The following is a 21050-nucleotide window of genomic DNA, read 5'->3' on the forward strand; positions in this document are numbered from 1 at the left end:
TGTGTTGCCTAAATCAGAAAATTAAACCATGGTTTACATAATGGTTTTTCCTCAGCCCCAAATCTGGAATTATTCTTGATTCTCTTATTTGTCATCAATTATATTACAAATCCAATTTATTCTATATCATACATATGTCTGAAACCCACCCACCACTTTGTTCCTCATTGTTAAGCGACCATCATTTCTTCTCTGGATTATAATATTCTCTTAAGTGATGTTTCAAAATTAACTCTTCCTACTTTGTTATTTGTTCTTCATTCTTTAAGATCTCCTTTTGTAAATGTAAAACTGATGGTCATCTGATGTGTAGAACAATTCAAGGCCTTCCTAGTGATATTTAAACAGACCCAACATCTAGCAAATAATACCATCCAGGGATTTCTTTCTAACTTTCTAGGATCCTTTCACATATCTATTCCTTTAACTCTCCATACCTTAGCTACATTGACTTTCATTTGGTTCTTTTATTTGTCATGGTTACTTCAAGCTCTAGGTCAGTTTTTTGTACCTGAATAGACATTTAACTCTTACTATTCCTTTATATGGGTATTTGCATGAGAACACAAACCTATATAAATTCTTCTATTAATTATTCACATAGAATGCTGAAATTCAATTCTTTATGATTATTATAATTGAAATTTATTACATGATAAATATATATTTTATATGATATTGAAGCTTTCCATTAGCACAGCACTTGTGTTAGTCTTGTTCATCATTATAGTCTAAGTATAGCGCTTGATAAATTGTAGACATTAAATAAAAAGATATTTGAATAAAAATGAATAAATAAAAAACCTCTATATAAAGAGAATAATTAAAAGTATTTCAATGAAGAAAAAACACAGAGGCCACATTTAATTTAAAAATTTCTAAACCTTAAAAGCAAAAATGCATTATATTTTATTATTCTGAAATTAAATCTAGTGCAGATGAGCCAGGGCCCACAGCCAGTGAGGTAAGAATTTAAAAAATCGTGAAGAAATTCAAAATGAAGCAATAATGTTCCCTAGAGTTTAGAAGACTAGTGTTTTTCTGGTGTATACATTTTTGAAATTTTATTTTTGTACTTTTAAAATTATTATTCAGATTTTATTGTACCAAATAAACTGTATTTATATATTTTTAAGTCTATACATATAGGCAAATATCTCTAAAATTTCTCTTCTGATAAAAATACTTACATATACACATTTAGATATTTTGTGTGTTTATCAGTAAGTGTATTAATTCTAATCTTATGTTTAGTAGTTATTAATATTCCTTTTGCACAACATCATAGGTGTCACAGACAGACAGCTCCGGAACTAGGAATCCTATACTGGAAACGCTGTATACTGCCTTACACCGATTATACTTTAATATATTTAAGCAATTTGTTGAATTCTTATTCACTAAATGTTCTTTTCCCATCTTCTGGCCTGGCTCAGTGGGTCATGCCTGTTATCCCAGAACTTTGGGAGGCCAAGGCAGGTGGATCATTTGAGGTCAGGTGTTTGAGACCAGCCTGGCCAACATGGTGAAACTCTGTCTTTAATAAAAATACAAAATTAGTCGGCATGGTGGCACACACCTGTAATCCCACCTACTCAGGAGGCTGAGACAGGAGAATCGTTTGAACACAGGAGGCGAAGTTTACAGTGAGATAAGATCAGGCCACGGCACTCCAGCCTGTGTGACAGAGAGACTCTGTCTCAAAATAAATAAATAAAAATATAAAAGTAAATACATTTCCCATCTTCCAGTAAATTGCTGTTTTCAGAATTTATCATAAATCTATACTTTCTGGGCTTTCATCCTTTTAAACATCTTAGCCAATAACTTCTGTACTCCATTTTGCCTGATATATTCATTGATGAAATGGTGAATGATTCTCATAATGCTGAATATCTTATTATATTAACTTAGTGTGTTGATCTTACTGCCTGAAATATACTTTTCATCTTCAACTTTTTTGTAAGAATTTAAAACATGCTTATTGTATTAGTATGAATCTTAGTGTTCTAATATTGTTACATTTTACTCCTCTGATTGATACTGAGTAGGCCACAAAATACATTGTATTTTATACTAACATTTTACATACAGAATAAATATTTTATATACTTCTTTAGAACAAGTTACTAACATTTCTAGAAGCAATATAGTTGAAAGAATATAATGAAGTCCTTAAGTGCAAACTAGTTGATTTTAGATGTATTCAATGTTTCATAAAACATTCAATAAAAATGGCATTAATGTATTTTGAAAAGATATTAATACAAAGCCTGGAAATTTACATAGATTAATACATGAGAAGTAACTCAGTTTTTGTTTGTACAGAAAAATTATTTTTAAGAGATAGTTTGGTCCTAAGTTGTGTCTTTTGGCTCATTTCATTGAAATGGTAAGCTTGATTAGCTCTTAAATTAATATTTTTTCAAAGAAGACATTATATAGACACAACAATAACCAAATACTCTTTTATTTATATATGTTAAAATCAAGTAAATAAAGTATACTCAAGCTAAACTGTAATACCTTCAGCAAAACATTTGTCCAATAAAACACTTTTGGTAAAAATTTTGCTATTTTTTCCAAGTGCCATAACCAAGATTCATTTAATTAATGAAACTTTTAATGTAATTTCACCTTCTTTTCCTTTTTAGGTTAATAATTATCAAATATATGGCAATGCTAGACTTTAGTTGATCATCGTGCTTCTGGAAAATAACAAAAGTTGAGATATCTGTTCACCATTTTGTGTGTCCAAGGACCACCTACTTTTTACATATGACAAGAACTACCCACCTCCACTCTTCAGGTAAGACTTACTGTCACTCTGCCCCATGACTCCCCCACGTCTTGGGGATGACTCCCTTATACCTGAAGTTATACTACTCTAAGCCTCCTTTCTTTTTTTAAGATATTTGTCATTAATGAATGTTCGCTGTATTGCAATAGCCTGAATAAAATCATCGTCTCAATTGTTCAGTACATATTGTGTGTGACAAAAGAAAGACAGGTTGTAATTTGGCATGTACTAATAATTTTGGTCTTTTTATTTATGAATTAGTCTATCTTTCCAAATGCATAATAAAATGTAATTTTTCTTTTTATTTTGAGAGGGAGTCTTGCTCTGTTGCCCAGACTGGAGTGCAGTGACACGATCTTGGTTCACTGCAACCTCTACCTCCAGAGTTCAAGCAATTCTCCTGCCTCAACCTCCCTAGTAGCTTGGATTACAGGTGCCTGCCACCACAACTGGCTAATTTTTGTATTTTTAGTAAAGATGAGGTTTCACCATGTTGGCCAGGCTGGTCTCAAGCTCCTGACCTCGTACCCTGCCCATCTTAGCCTCCCAAAGTGCTGGAATTACAGACGTGAACCACCGCACCTGGCTGTAAAATGTAATTTTATATAAAGTTATAGACATAAGTTTAAATAGTAATATATATATATATATATGTATGTGTATGGACATGCAAATATACTGTATTAGTCTGTTCTCACACTGCTAATAAAGACATACCCAAGACTGAGTAATTTATAAAGGAAAGAGGTTTAATTGACTCACAGTTCCACATGGCTAGGGAAGCTTCACAATCATGGCAGAAGGTAAACGCGAAGAAAGACACATCTTATATAGCAGCAGGCAAGAAAGCTTGTGTAGGGGAACCCCCTTTGTAAAACCATCAGATCTTGTGAGACTTATTCACTATCACAAGAACTGAATGGGAAAGACCTGACCCCAGGATTCAATTACTTCCCACCAGGTCCCTCCCACAACACGTGGGAATTATGGGAGCTACAATTCAAGATGAGATTTGGGTGGGGACACAGACAAACCATTTCATACACACACAATATTCACCTGAATTAAATAAAAGCAAGTAATAGAAAGAAGAGAAATACTAAATTAATATGAAATACTTTTCATAAATTTTATATATATGTACACATTTGCACACATACAGAAACATAGTACATGGTGCTACATGAAAAGATTAGGTAGAAATAGGTAATTTAAATCTCTTCAACTAAATGCAACTATTTAAAAATCCAAAATAGGTTCTTGAAATCTTTATATGTTTTTATTTGGGTTCAGCAAAATCTTTTGACTTTAAAATGTTAGCACCACAAAGCACCTCAGTAAGAGGACAATGAAAAACTTAAAGGTAATAATTTCAGAAATCTCTCTCCATTTAAAACGTTATTTATTTATAAAAATTTTATTTTCCTGCCAATAAAATACAGAAATAAAACTCAAATTTTGCTTAGTGACATAGTGAACCCATATTCAAGATATGGATTTTTTACCCTACACAAGAGGTAATAATGAAGACATGTAGGTTTCCTATTCAGCCTTTGTACTCAAAGTTTAAATTCAAAAAAAGAGAGACCCTGTATCTTAGAATACCTTCCCCTCTCCTAGCAACCACATTATTGAAATTCAAACTGCTAACATTCTAAAATCCCCTTTTTAAATAAGGACAGAACATGCTGGAGAAAAGAGTTACAATGAGAAAATATATGGGAACAAAATACCTATGCAATGCAGAAGTCTGCATAACTAAACCACTCAGAGGAAAAAAGTAAGATTCCAAAGGTCCAATAAAGTCAATTTTTAAAAATGTATAAATCAGTTCCTACATTTTCAATCAAGTTAAATTTTCTCTGTCCTTAATCATATGTTAAGGTAATCTAAGATAAATTATCTTATATTTTGCAAAAGCAGCCATAAGTATAAAAAATACTGTAAGAATAATCAGCATATTAAATTCATGAAGAATTTTTAGAACATGAAGAATTTTTAGAAAATATATCTCCAAATAGATTGTACAAAACATTTTCTAATAATTATTGCTTGAAACTAAATATTTAAAAAATAATTTTTTTAAATTATAATAGAAGCATACTAAAGAATATACTTAAATAAATGCAGAAAACAGTTCATTGTTTTCTGCTATCAAAAATAAATGCGTATTTATATATTTATTCTAAAACATTGAAATTATATTAAATATGACAAAAATGATAGCCACAGGAAGCGGTTTTTGTAATTTTTTTAAAGTGTAAATGAGAACAAAATATTAAAGAATAAATTTATTTGGTGAAAAATATATTAAATAGTCTATTGCAGCAGGGTGGGGCACCATTAAAGCCTCAAGTTTATTTTTTATTTATTTATTTTTTTTTTTGAGACTGTTTCCCTCCCAGGCTGGAGTACAATGGCGCAATCTCAGCTCACGTCAACTTCTACCTCCCAGGTTCAAGCAATTCTCCCACTTCAGCCTCCTTAGTAGCTGGGATGACAGGCGCCTGCCACCAGTCCCAGCTATTTTTGTATTTTTAGTAGAGATGGGGTTTCACCATGTTGGCCAGGCTGGTCTCAAACTCCTGACCTCAGTCCATCCGTCCACCTCGGCCTCCCAAAGTGCCAGGATTGCAGGCATGAGCCACCACGCCTGGCCTCAAGTTTAATTCTTAAGTGAGTCAATCAGTTATAGTTCTGCTCAAAGCTTTGAGTGCACCTAAAATTTCATCCAACGTCTATTATCTTTCATCATATGCTAAAACAGCTTGAAGATGTATATGATTTTATAAAAAATAATCTATAAAGCAAAACAACAAAATTAAGGGTTTACATTTTAAAGCACCAATATTCACCTATAGTTGATGAATGTACAGTTAGAATGAAAAACAATAGAATTTTGGTGAATTCTGAAATGGTTCCACCCTATCCAAACAAGCTGTATTAATGCATTATACATTTCTTAATAGATAAAGTACTCGAATTGCTACAAATACAAAAGCTTACAAGTTTCCAGTGAGAAGAGCCTCTGTCAAAAACTTTGCTGTATATTGATTAATTTTGTTACTATAAAACAAAAAGATAGCTTTCAGTTGAAAAATATCAAACGCAAAGTTTTGAATTATAAAAGCAGTTTCAAGCAAATAATAATTTTTACCCAGCATCAAAATTTACATATTCAAAGGGCGTAAGCAAGCATTGGGCACAGATAAAGCATTCTTTTCCTGGAGGATCCCAAAACCAACAGATGGAGCAACCAAAACTACCATTTTGCTCCTATATTAACATGTATTTCAATTTTGGATTAAGAAGTTTTGACAATGTATGCAGAAACACAGTTCACAAAAGGAAACTATTATGGTTTTGGATGTTTTTTCTTTTATATACTGTTGATTGCATTGAGAAAAGAAATTATTTATAGGCTTCTCCCTATTTTCAAGCCAGTCAGCCATCCTAAATTCATATATTTTATTTTAAATTATAACAAATCCAAACCATGATATTATCACCTGCTCCAAACAACAGCCTTTCCCTAGTTTATACCATTAACATTTTTATCAATGGTATTTATATCTGGTATTATTAGGAGGTCATTATAATTTTACAGGAATGCCTAATTGAGATAATTAATTCACTCTTTTATGTTAATCCTTTTCTACCTAGCATCACATAAGATAATGGAGGTGTGATTTTTTTCAGTAATTTTTGCTAGTTTAATAAATGACTTAAACAACCTCCTCATCCATATTCATTTTGAAATTATACTTAGTATTTTAATATAAAAGAATAAGATAGCATAATACTGAATCTACTATGCATTACATTTCATGATTCTTTAATATTGTTTTGATCAGAGAATAAAGAAAAATATCTTTGATAATTTTGATATCCTGAAAGTTTATCATGTTTTTTTCCTTGCCTAGACTGAATAACCTCTGATTTGGGGAAGTCCTTAATACTTTTACTTTAATCATAAAATATATTGTAGATTATCTCTTCATATATGTATGTGTTTGTGTGTGTAGTAAATCAAAATAAGTTGAAAAACAATATTCTCTGATAACCTCTATATATTACAAACTAATTTTTCTTTGGACAATTTATAGAATTTATATTTTCAAATAAATTGTATTTTTCAATTGGCTATACCACCATTGGCAAGCTCAAAGTCTCCCCATAAACTCTTCATGGGCCTGTGTGCAATGGAAGATGATACAGAGGCCAATATTTTCCCCTTTGACTGTCAGTAATGAATAGGCAAGAGGCTTGCCCAAAAAAAAAAAAAAACAGATCTTATTCCTCAGATCCCAAATCCTATAAATAAACAGATGCTATCCCAAATATCAATAGGTTGAAATTGAGATCTGAAAAGCCTTTGTGATAAGATGTCTCTAAATTGGCTCCTACATATCTCTATTTCTGGTATTTGTACCTTGTGAAATGTTCTCTTTCTGAGTGTGACCTGGACTCTTTGAAATGCTACTAAATAATAAAATACTGCATATATAATGAGATATTACTTGGAAGACTACTTTACAAAATTGACTGTTGACTTTCATCTAAGGTGCTCTTCCTCACTCTCTGGCTTTCTCACTTTCTGGGAAGACATTTGTCATACTGTGAGATACCCTATGAAAAGTCTCAAATTGCAAGAAGTGAGAGGCTCCAGACAATAGCCAGGTAGAAACTGAGGCTTTTCATCCGACATCTTTGAGGACCTAAATATTGCCACGAACCAAATAAATGAACTTGACATTCCACCCTCCCCAGGTTGCCCTTCAGATAAAACTCCAGCCCTGGACAACAGCATGATTGAAAAAACAATAAACTTTAGCCAGAGGTATTCATCTGAGCCACATTAAGCATTCTGTCATTAGAAACTTTTGTTTTAAGGTGATCAATTTGGAGTAAATTGTTATGTAGCAACAGACAACTGATATAATCTTTACCCATTTTTAGTATACATGGAGCTTAAGGGAAAAAATGCAATTTTATAGAGATACAGTGAGAATCTGCAGAATGGCATGCACAGGTGGAAAGTAATTAGGGAATTGGGGCCTGTGAATACAGTTAAACTGTTTGAGCCTTTTAGGTACATATTTGCTTTAATGAGATAAATACATTTTAAAAGTCCAGGATGGCACAGACATTTATATTTTTTATTCAATATCTCATATTTTATTTCAGTGTTAACTACTCATCTATGTCAAATTAATTATGCTCATTGGATTATTTTACTTTTATTCAAATTTTGTTATCTGGTACTTATTATATAGAATATGCAAATCGAAGTCCTGTCCTTCAGCAATCAATAAGGTAAAGAAGAAGAAAGACAAAAATGAGTAGAATTTTATGATAATTTAAGATACAAACAGACTTCGCTTTGGATGATAGTGTGAGATCATAAAAATTACTATGAAAGCTGAAACTGTGCAAATAAACCTTAACAATCAATGGAGAAAATTATGATTTTTCCATGACCTATAAAATATTTGTTAAAAATTTTAAAATGCTCTTCCTGTGGGTGATAAAAATATATAGGGAAATAAAAAATAGTAAAACTAATATTTATTTAGTACACTGTAGTTTTTAAAATTAAAAAAATAAGTTTTTTTTGTAAAAAAATCTTACCAAGAATATTTTGAATATTGATTGCCTTCTTGTTGTATAACTTATACCACTAAGCAAGCATCTTTTTGTATGCCTTGGAGAATTGTTATATTCCTTTCTAAATTTGGATCAGCCCCCAATATTTTATTCTTTACACTTTCAACATTAAGAAATATCTCTGAGAGTTATAGGAATGTGAAGTTTTGTGTTGTTTTTACTTCCTGTATGTCATCTCTAGCCTTTTACCATAATCAGCTTCTTTATTTACATTGATAAGTTCACCTTCACTAAATTACTCTGGCTGCTTATTTAGAGCCTTTCAAGCAGTGGCAGTGTCAACATTGCCACAATCTGCCATTTCACCTGAAAAATCTATATAGTGTTATACAAATATTATATATTATATAGAGATTATATATAATATTAGAATATATTATAGATGTGAAAGGAAGATAAACCTCAGGACCCCGAAATCACTAAGCCAAAGGAAAAGTCAAGCTGGGAACTATGTCAGACAAACATACTTTCCATTGTGTTTCTAAATATGATTGCTACAAATATAAAAATCTACATATCTCTCTCATAATTTGCCCACATGGAAATTCCTTTTGGGCAAAGGACAGACAGAACTCAAAGTCATCCCTCTGAGGCTCACATGAGACAAATATATATCTGATTACTTCCTCTGCCCCATTGTGTATGTAGTTTATGTAAAAATGCAGATTCACTGAGCCAGATTAAATTGTGTGTTCAGTGGAAAGCTGATCAAGAGCTCAAATTATGTGTTCAGTGGAAGGCTAATCAAGGAATGAAAATAATGCGACCTTTTGACTCTCATCTACTTCTAACTTGGAAGCCCCCACTTAGAATTGTCCCACCTTACTGGACCAAATGAACGTATATCTTACACATATTGATTAATGTCTCTTGTCTCTATAAATGTATAAAAGCAAGTTGTATCCCCCCACCTTGGGCACATGTCATCAGGACCTCCTGCAGCTGTGTCATAGGCATGTCCTTAACTTTGGCAAAATATTAAATAAACGTCCTAAATTGATTGAGACTTTTCTCAGATACTTTTTCGTTTACATAGGCAATAGTATATATAATACAATGATGGTATTATACAACTAATATATACTATACTCTATTAAAATACTATATTATATTAATACATAATGGTATTATGGATACAATATATGATTTCATTTTTATAAGATGTCATGTAAGTTTATCACTAGGAGAAAAGGAAACAACACTACACATTTGTTATCTGTGTGTAAACTGAATCACAAGAAAAGCCATGATTAGTCATTGATCAGGACATGAGTCTGTTGTATACATGGTAATTTGTGGGCTGCAGAAACAGCAGCAAAGTTTATACTTTATGCAATTACAGTTTACATTTTGTGGTAATTAAAAATTGCACTTTGTTGTTTGGGGACTGGTGTTATTTTCCCTAAATCATGGAAACTGAAATTTGCACATATCAGTTCCATGAAGAGTGAGGTTTTATTTATTTAAAACCTGTACTTTGAGAACATCAAAGCCTAAAAAAATAGTAGCTCCTACTATTTAAACTTAATTTTCTGGAGGAATTGGTTAAATCAGCATGTGCAGGTTGCTCAAACTCTACATATTCAGAAAAACAGAGTAGTTTGACAGTTTAGGAAGAAAGATAATCTCTGAGACCTTAGAATATTTGGTTTGTTTGATAAGTGTGTTTATGTATCCCTAAAGCTTTGGTCCTGAAGGACCAGTGTGATCAGGTAGTTTATGCTTAAACTGTGATTTATGATGTCTGAATGTATTCATCCTGAGGGACTGGAACCTGAGTAGCTGAAGTCAGTCATTCAGGGACTAGATGCCTATGTGGTAGGCCCCTATATTAGTTCATTCTTATGCTGCTAATAAAGACATACCCAAAACTGGGTAATCTGTAATGAAAAGAGCTTTAATTGACTCACAGTTTAGCATGGCTGGAGAAGCCTCAGGAAACTTACAATCATGGCAAAAGGAGAAGCAAACACATCCATCTTCACATAGCAGCAGCAAGGAGAAGTGAAGAGCAAAGAGAAAAAAGCCCCTTATAAAACCATTAGATCTCATGAGAACTCACTCACTATCAGAAGAACAGAAGCATGAGGGTAACCATCCCTATGACTCAATTACCTCTTACTGTGTCCCTCCCTCCACACATGGGATTATGGGACTACAATTTAAGATGAGATTTGGGTGAGGATACAACCAAACCATACTATTTTATCCCTGGCTCCCCACAAATCTCATATCCTCATAATTTAAAACACAATTGTGCCTTCCCAACAGTCCCCCAAAGTAGTAACTCATTCCAGCATTAATTCAAATGTCCAAGTCCAAAATGTCATCTAAGACATGGCAAGTCTCTTCCAACTATGAGACTGTAAAATCAAAAGCATGTTCATCACTTCCTAGATACAGTGAGTTACAGGCATTGGGTAAACATACCCATTTCATATGGAAGAAATTGGCCAAAACAAAGAGGCTACAGGGCCCAAGCAAGTTTGAAATCCAATAGGGCAGTCATTAAACCTTAAAGTTCCAAAATAATCTTCTTTGACTCCACATCTGATACCCAGGTCTGGTGAATGCTAGAGGTAGGCTCCCATGGCCTTGAGCTTTGGCTCCCTTGTGGCTTTGCAGGATACAACCCCACTCCCAGTTACTTTCACAAGCTGGCGTTGAGTACCTGAGGCTTTTCCAGGTGCACACTTCCAGCTGTTGGTGGATCTACCATTCTGGGTTCTGGAGAATAATGTCTCTCTTCTCACAGCTCCACAAGGCCATGCGAGTGGGGACTCTGTCAGGGATTATGACCTAACTCTGTCTGGGGTTATGACCCCACATTTTCTTTCTCCACTGCTGTCACAGAGGTTCTCCATGAGGGCTTCATCCCTGTAGCAAACATCTGCATTGACATCCAGGCATTTCCATACATCCTCTGAAATCTAGGTAGAGGTTTCCAAACATCAATTCTTGACTTCTGTGTATCTGCACGCTCAACACCATGTGGAAGTTGCCAAGGCTTGGGACTTGAACCTTCTAAAACCACAGCCTGAGTTGTACCTCTAACCCTTTTAGCCATGGCTGGAGTGGCTGGAGTGGCTGGGACATGGGGCACCAAGTCTCTAGGTTGCACACAGCAGGGGGGCCCTGGGCCCAGCCCAGGAAACCATTTTTTCCTCATAGGCCTCTGAGCCTGTGATGGAAGGGGCTACTGTGAAGGTATCTGATATGCCCTGGGGACATTTTCCCCATTGTCTTGGTGATTAACATTCAGCTCCTTGTTACTTACGCAAATTTCTGCAGCAGCCTTGAATTTCTCCCCAGAAAGTGGGTTTTCTTTTCTATCCCATTGTCAGGCTGCAAATTTTTCAAACTTTTATGCTCTGTTTTCTCTTGAATGCTTTGCCACTTAGAAATTTCTTCTGCCAAATCCCCTAAATTATCTCAAGTTCAAAGTGCCACTGATAGTTAGGGCAGGAATACAATGCCACCAGTCTCTTCACATAGTAAGAATGACCTTTACTTCAATTCCCAACAAATTCCTCATATCTGTCTGAGACCACCTCAGTTTGGACTTCATTGTCCGTATCAGTATCAGCATTGTGGTCCAAGCTATTCACTAAGCTTCTAGGAAGTTCCAAACTTTTCCACATTTTTCTGTCTTCTTCTGAGCCCTCTAAACTGTTCCAACCTCTGCCTGTTACCCAAGTCCAAAGTTGCTTCCAAATTTTGGGGTAACCTTATAAAAGCACCTCACTCTCTATCACAAGAAGAGCATGGGGGTAACTGCCCCCATGATTCAATTACCTCAGACTGGATCCCTCCCACGATATGTGGGGATTATGGGATTTACAATTCAGGATGAGATTTGGGTGGGAACAGAGTCAAAACATGTCAGCCTGCAATTTAAACACTGGACACCCAAAGCTGCATGAGTTTCTTTGATTGATAACACTTTAGCTTTCCATGTGTTGTCACAAGGTGTTGCTGGGAGATCTAAACAGGTCCTTGAAACTCTACCAACAGAAGACACCTAGAAGCTTGAGTCTGGTTTTACTTGGACCTTGTCCCACAGACCTCTTTGCTGATTGTAATCTGTATTCTTTCACTCTTAAAAATGTAAACATGAGTATAACAACTTTCCTGAGTGCCTCTAGTGAATCATTGAGCCTGAAGGTGATCTTGGAGACCCTTGACATACCTGTTTATCTTCTGCTTATGGCATTCCATCCTCTTCTTAAGCATTCTTTGTTTTATATGAGAATAAATATATATATACTTTATGTATATATAAAAATATCTATACTTTATGTATATATATATATAAATATCTATACTTTATGTATATATATGAAATATATATAGTATATATATGAAATATATATAGTATATATATGAAATATATATAGTATATATATGAAATATATATAGTATATATATGAAATATATAGTATATATATGAAATATATATACTATATATATGAAATATATATAGTATATATATGAAATATATATGGTATATATATGAAATATATATAGTATATATATGAAATATATATAGTATATATATGAAATATATAGTATATATATGAAATATATATAGTATATATATGAAATATATATAGTATATATATGAAATATATATAGTATATATATGAAATATATAGTATATATGAAATATATATACATAAGGCTTACGACTATATATAATCATGTATATTTTATGTTTATATATAAAATATATATGCATAAGACTTAAGACTATATATAGTCACATATATTTATGTATATATGTAAATATATATATACATAAGACTTAAGAAGACTGTAAATATATATTTTATGTATATATACACATACATAAAACATATATATTTTTTCTTTTTCAACTTTTATTGTAGGTTCTGAGGGTATATACACAGGTATGCACGTTTGTTACATGGGTAAATTGCATTTCTCTGGGGTTTGGTGCACAAATGACTTCATTACCCAGGTAGTGAGCATTGTACCTGATAGGAGGGTTTTTAACTCTCACTCTCTTCCCACCCTGCAAACTCAAGTAGGTTCTGGCATCTATTGTTCTTCTCTTTCTCTTTGTGTCCAAACATATGCAAGTTTAGCTGTCACTTATAAGAAAAGAAAACCAAATACTGCATGTTCTCTCTTATAAGTGAATTAGGATAATGGCCACCAATTTTTTTTTCTTTTTTTTTTTTTTTTTGAGATGGAGTTTTGTTCTTGTTGCCCAGGCTGGAGTGCAATGGTGCAATTTCGGCTCACCACAACCTCTGCCTCCCGGGTTCGAGCGATTCTCCTGCCTCAGCCTACTGAGTAGCTGGGATTGCAGGCATGAGCAACCATGCCCAGCTAATTTTTGTATTTTTAGTAGAGCCGGAGTTTCTCCATATTGGTCAGTGTGGTCTCGAACTCCTGACCTCAGGTGATCCACCTGCCTTGGCCTCCCAAAGTGCTGGGATTACAGGCATGAGCCACTATGCCCGACCTCAACCATTTTTTTTTTTTATAGAAAAATGCAGCAGCCATGATCCTTACCTACATGAAGCCTGATGAGAAAACAGAAAATTGAGGTAAACAATCACATTAACAAAAATGTGGTATTATATTCAACTGGGTTAGTGCTGGCTGAGAAAAACAGAGGTTGATGCAATTTTAGGTAGGGAGGAAACATTTAGGAAAGTATCATGTGAACAGGTACTAGGATAAATTATGGGAACAGTAAGACATAAGAACAATAACTGAAACAACTCTGAGATGAGGATATTGAGAAAGCCATTGTGGCTTAAGCAGATTTAGTAAGAATCAGATTTGTAGAAAATATGTTTAGAGAGGTAGGTATAGGCCAATCGTGGAGGACTTAGCTGAGTATAAAAGCCATTCTTTGTTTTATATGTATGATGAAAGTAACAAAAGTTAATTTACATGTTAAATATATGATTCTGGCTTCTCTGTATAGGATAAAATAAAAAGAGAGAACTGGTTAGCAGTATGGAGATTAAAAAGACAACAAAATTTAAGTAGGGAAGATATCCAGCTACAGTTACAGCTACAACTTGCAAGACTCTGTAATTTCACATATGTCAATAGAGATGTATAGGTGGGAATACTTACCATATAATTATATTAAATGCAAAGATTATTTTTAAAAAGCATCCAGAATAATTGCGGAGCATGTTCAGTAATAAGAAGCGAAGTTCTTCAACATTTTAAAGGCAAGAAACATATTTAAGTGGAGTTTCCAAAGTGGTAGGACAGAAACCTTGATTATATGGAGAAATATTTCCAAGTAGAAGGCAAGACCAACAATGTCAAAAGCTCCGTGGTGAAAAACATGTCGAAGATTGAAAAGCAGCCATTAAATCACTCTCTGCGGATAACCTTCCCTCTCAGGTTCATATTCATTCACCCATTCAACGATTATTTCCTGAGCTCCAGTTCCTGTGTAGAACCCTGTTCTAGGCACTTAGGCTATATCACTGAATAAAGTATCTTGTTATAAAAGATAACTATATAAGTAAAAGAAAGAAGTACAACTACATGAATAAAAGAAAGAAAAAGTAATATAAATCAGAAGTATAAGAGTAATATCCCTAATGTGATTAGTTATAACCTTCAATGAGAGAGTAACATGTGAGTAAAGACTTGAAAGAGATGAAAAAGTTATTCATGAAAATATAAAGTCTAAGTGTGTTCCAGGAATATTTCTAGTGCATACATCACAAGGTGAAAGTGTGCCTGGAGTATTGGGGGAGGAGTAAGGATACCAATGTGCTCAGAACAGAGTGAAAGGGGAAATTACCAAGATAGGTCTCAGAGAAGACAATTACAAGATCTGGTATTTACTCTGCATGACACGAAAAAACATTGCAACATTTTGAGTGGAATGACGATATCACATTTATTTTTCAAAGACTATCTGCAATAGAATCAAGTTTTCTGGGGTAAGAATTAAAACAAAGAGCATTAATTATTTGGCAGCTTATTACAGTAATCTGAGTAATAACTTATGGTGGTTTGTTCCAGGATTATAGCAGTGGAAGAGATGAAGAAGGCTCATATTTTTTTTATGTTCTTAAAAACAGACTTAATACAATATCCTGATGGACTGAACATGGATTGCAAAGGGAGTCAAGAATGACTCCATTGTTCTTAATCTACACAACTGTAAAGGCAGTTTTAGTAAACTGAGGTGGGGGCTGTGGATGGAGCAGGTTTGGGGTGTGATGGTCAAAAAGTCAGCTTTTGATTTATTAATATTTAGGTAATAAAATAGCCATTCAAATAGCAAAGTTAATAATGTAGTTGAATATAACAGTCTAGATTTTGGTAGAGAGATTTGAGTTTGAGAAAACAGCATGAATAAGCAGGAGTAATATAATTCCCTGTTATCATCATTTACTGACAGTCACATCCATCCTTTTCTTTTCTTTTGTAATGAATGGCATGACCCTTCCCTGAATATAGCCTATTCTTTCCAATATACCTGGCATTCTATCCCCACTCTTCAGAGAAATTATTGTGCCATTTTTTCCACTTACTTTTTCTCATGTATTAAAAAGATTTTTCTGGTAGAGATTAAAGCTTCTGGTTAAAAAAAATCAGTTGTTTTACGTCTGTTCCTTGAATCCACTGACAAAATCAAAGCCAATAAGAAAATGGAGGAGAAATGTTTCTACTTCTTTGCAGTTAGGAAAAATGTCATAATTCCAATCATGTTCCATGAAGCATAGCTGAGAAATAATTTGAAACACCATGCAAAGAGGAAAGATACTTAGAGCCAACATATATTTTCCTGGGAATACATTCTTATATCTTGAGCAAGGCAAGTTTTTTTTTTTATTTTGTTTTTAAGTAAAAACATTTGTTCTTAAATGCCCATCTGTGTCTCAATGTTAGTGTTATGTCTTTTTGGTAGGAAATAACCAGAACATTGCAGGATGTTTAGCTCCTTTGAGTTCACATCCTAAATGTCAACAGTACCAGCTTACATTGTCACAAACAAGTCTGGCTCTAAGTATTCCTAAACTCATTTGGAGAGCTGTACTCTGTACTGTTCTAAATGTTAAATGGTATTATTTACAGTTACTTGTTTTAGGCTTGTAATTGGCATGTCAAAATGGAAAATGAGCTCAGGTTCAAGTTCAGTAAGTGTCAGGCTTACTGACAGCAGAGGAAAAACTGCGTAGAAATACCACCCTTATTGTCTATGACATAGGCTCCTAATTATAAGACACTAGAGATGTTGACATTTACTTAAATAAAGGAAGATATGATCACAGAAAAGCTATCACATAAAAGGTCTACAGTATAAAATACATCAACAGTTACGAAAAAACAATGACAGAAAACATGCAAATGTTTATTTTAGTTATTTATGAATAAATGGCATTATAGGACAGTTTAATTTCTCTCTTTATACTTTTACATTTCCAAAATTTCACAGTGTGTATGTATATGTATTATAAAAAAATAAATTTAGCAAAGTATCTTGTAAATTTAGTGATGAGAATATGTTATTAGAGTCTTTCAGAAGCAATTAATATTAGTATAATTTGTATTGTTTAAAATACATCAGTAGATTAACTATATTTGTAATTAGAAACATAATGCACACCTTAACCTTAATAACTATAATGTCATCTAAAGAGAAGATCAAGTAAATGTGTTATTAGAATAAATTATTTGATAATTTCGTGAATAAAATGATAGAATTTGCATTTGCAGTTTTTCTGGAACTTAAAACAGTTTAATTAACAGGCTAGCCTTGACACAAGAGTATACAGAAAAATAAGTCAAGTGATATTGTAGTAATTAAAGCCAAAAACATTTAAAAAATTAAGTTAATATTAATCACAATATTTTTATTATAAATATGGTACAACCATGCACTATATGTTTCAGTCAATGATGGACTGCATATATGACTGTGGTTTCATAAAGTTATAATACTATGTTTTTATTGGACCTTTTCTATGCTTATATACACAATGGTAAGTACCATTGTCTTACTACAACTGCCCACAGCAGTCAGTACAGTAACATAATGTACAGGGTTACAAACTAGGAGAAGTAGGCTATTCATATACCTTAGGAGTGCAGTAGGCTACATCATCTAGGTTTGTGTAAGTATATCCTATGATATTCACACAGTGACAAAAATCTCTTAACAATGAATTTCTTAGAACATATTCCTATCCTCAAGCACAGGATTTTAAAATGACTGCATTTAAAAAGTTTTCTAAATAGTATTTCAGCACCAGAAATTATGATCAGTAATGTTGATAAGGAATAAGAAAACAGGTAATAGATTTAAGCAGTCCAATTTTTAATCTCAATCAATACATATATTGTATAAATCATCTAAGTCACAGAGGTAATCAAATATTCATATTTCATGGGAAGTATGAATAATTAATATTTTATATATTCTTGTTTATGCTCTAAATTTATTTGTAAGGAATAAAGATATTGTCATAATAAAAACATCATTTCAATATGCTTAAAATTCAATTAACTCTCTTTTGGCAGAATCAATGAGACAATAATTAGAAGACATGAGCATACAATAAGCAAATTCTTGAGAAGTGGATTTTATTCTTCTTCAGTCAATATGGAATCAGGATGATTGACAGTGTATTGAAATTTCATTTTTATCACACTTTTAAAACTGTCATTTCTGGAATAGTAGAGTTAAAGATCTGCAATAAAATAAAAAAGACTACTGTTTACAGCAATCAGAGAAGTAGCATGTGTTTTAATCTTAGCACTGTGAAATGCTCTGAGAGTTCATTCACCCATTGCCATTTACAATTTGTGAATCAATTTGTAAACAATAGTGCCTGCCTATATAGTTAGTTGGTTCTGTGAAATTTTACTTCAAGAACATTTTATGGGGTATTTAGGAGATCATACATCCCTTTATTAATTTTGGTCACCATTTTCAAACTTCTATGTTTTTACCCTTCCATTTTCTGCAGATTGCCATTTCAGGACACCTCCTACATCTGAAGAAATATGTATTGATCTTGAAATATTTTTCTCCTCCAAATAAAAGTCAGTATGATAACAACTACACTATCAGAAGTGAGTTTATGGGCAGTGTTAACCACCTAGTTTATCATCCAAACTGGGACACTTATGGTACTTAATTGCAGCAGGCATAAATTGAGACTTTTCTGGGCAAACTGAAGTGTTTGTTCACTACGTTTATAGCACATTTTTAAAGATGGAAAACAATTACATTGCTTTTTACCTCCATGTGTCATAAGAGACAATTGACTTGAATCCAAAGGGTTGAGCAACAGCCCACAAATTTGACTTATATTTAGTTATAAAGTTTATGTAACAGGTCATTGGATATTCAAACACATATTCTAGAACTGGAGAAGGAACTCCACCTTCGTAGATGACATTGAATGCAGCTACTAATTATGGTATCTCTAGTTTGGTTTTAAGAGAATAGTTGGGACTATAAATTGCTTCTCATGGAACATATAGCGAACATATTACATCAACTTATCCTGAAAAAAGGTGTTGTTCAATATCTACATATTAAGCAATATTGTCCCTTTGTGTTGTTAAACATGTGAAAGGCACCTCAAATTCACATTATTCTGATTATGCCTACACAGTGCTTATGGGCACTGAGATTCTTCATGTGAAAAATAGTAATAACTTTTAAGGCAACTACTAGGCAGTAAAATAAGGCAAATACTAATAATTACTACTAAAGCAGCTACTAGGCAGTAGGATAAGGTACATGTGCAGCTATGCACATTTTATAGTGCCATTTATGAAGATTAAACAAATTTCAAGCATGTAGAATGTTGAGTGAGAAGTAGTAACAATTGAACTATGGTATGTTAAAATTCTTATGTGAAAACTGTTATATCCATAATTTAAATATTTGTTTTGCTTTTATCAATTTACACAGATTGGCCTTTTCTTTTTGTGCTACAGTTATGAGTGTAACAGTTCTTAGAGATAAAAAAATGTATTTATAATAAAATAATGATTTTAAAATAAAAGATAAACTAAAAAAAAAAAAATTGTTTAAATTATAGCATAAAGGGGCCATTACATTAGACACACATGGGTAGATATTTTCTAAATTTGAGATTATTTATTACAGACAAAGCTGTTACTAAGCTTGTTTTAAGTCAGTCTCCAGTGATAATTAAAAATGAGGAGATACACAAACAATTTAAACATTTTTTGCCTAGAAATTAAAATAAATTTAATTAACATTTTGGATTATTTCCAAATCCACATTTCTAATAAGTAAGAAAACATTAGGCTGGGCGCAGTGACTCACACCTGTAATCCCAGCACTTTGGGAGGCCAAGGTGGGCGGATCACGAGGTCAGGAGATAGAGACCATCTTGGCTAACAGGGTGAAACCCCGTCTCTACTAAAAATACAAAAAATTAGCCGGGCGTGGTGGCGGGCGCCTGTGGTCCCAGCTACTTGGGAGGCTGAGGCAGGAGAATGGTGTGAACCCAGAAGGCAGAGCTTGCAGTGAGCCGAGATTGCGCCACTGCACTCCAGCCTGGGTGACAGAGCGAGACTCCGTCTTAAAAACAAACAAACAAACAAACAAAAAAAAACATTTCATGCAGTGACCTTCTAAGTGTTTTTCCAGTATCTTTTAAAGTGTGGACCCAAAAAAGCAAAAGCATATAGTGTTTTTCATATATAACATACTATTTGATTTTATTTTTTAAATATTATAAGATTTTATTTACACAGAAAGAAAGTTTTCTATACATTTAATATTAAGCATTTGTGACTAATTCTCAAAGGATATCATTGACTTTTCTTATGCTTAAGAAATAGTAAATGTAGAATGGAGGAGCAATTTTAAATAGCTGGTAGGTTTCATATAATAGGAATACATTTTAGTGGTATTTTAATTTATTTACTGATTTATCTTTGAAGAATTGAAAATAGTAATGTTTTTATTTTACATATTTGTCTTTCATTTCTCAGGTCTAAGCCAAAGGACACTTCAGTTATCCAATCTTGCAACAAAGTCATTTAAGCACCTAATATGGGCTACTGTTGGCACTAGGGGCATTGAGAACTTCAGATTTGATTAACACCCAAGAGCTGCTACCATAAAATAAACTAGGCAGCTACTAGGCAATAAGATGAGGCACATGTGTAAAACTTCTGCTTTTAGCTTGGTGAAGAGTGGTTACACAGCCATTATTACAAAAATTGCATTTTTCCACAAATAAAGACATCACTTGTCTAGAGAGTATATACTGCCATTTGCTTTTGTCATTTAAGAAGTGCTCAGTAGAGAATTTAATATAAACTTTTATTAAAAAGCAACTGTGATTTACTATCAAAGGCAATACAGACACGTCATTGAAAAAAGGAAGATTCTTAAACCTCCTTAGGGACCATCCAGATGCATTATACTCTTCAATAGTTCATTCTTTCTTCTCCAGGCCTTTCTTCATTTACCACCCTTCCCCTACTGGTAGGAGAGAGATTAGAGGCATTATTTTTTTCTTCCACAGTCAGATAATGTTGTTATTGTTGCAGTAACTTTTATTTGTCTTCTCAAATC

The 21050-nt window shown here is 33.2% G+C and overlaps 1 long non-coding RNA gene across 2 annotated transcripts in view; it reads left to right on the forward strand.

The window, feature by feature from the left end:
* LOC112133370 (uncharacterized) overlaps nt 1-20734 on the forward strand; it is a 32894-nt gene extending 12160 nt beyond the window's left edge. Inside the window, exons 2-5 of one of the 2 annotated variants that reach the window (XR_008513244.1) lie at nt 2655-2809; nt 13983-14043; nt 18451-18556; nt 20462-20734. This is a non-coding gene — a long non-coding RNA (uncharacterized LOC112133370). The remainder of the gene's footprint in view (nt 1-2654; nt 2810-13982; nt 14044-18450; nt 18557-20461) is intronic. The other variant, XR_008513245.1, reaches the window with a different exon arrangement.
* The last annotated feature ends 316 nt before the right edge of the window (nt 20735-21050 follow it).

The sequence above is a fragment of the Pongo abelii genome, chromosome 1 (genome assembly GCF_028885655.2).
Source record: "Pongo abelii isolate AG06213 chromosome 1, NHGRI_mPonAbe1-v2.0_pri, whole genome shotgun sequence".
NCBI lineage: Eukaryota > Metazoa > Chordata > Mammalia > Primates > Hominidae > Pongo > Pongo abelii.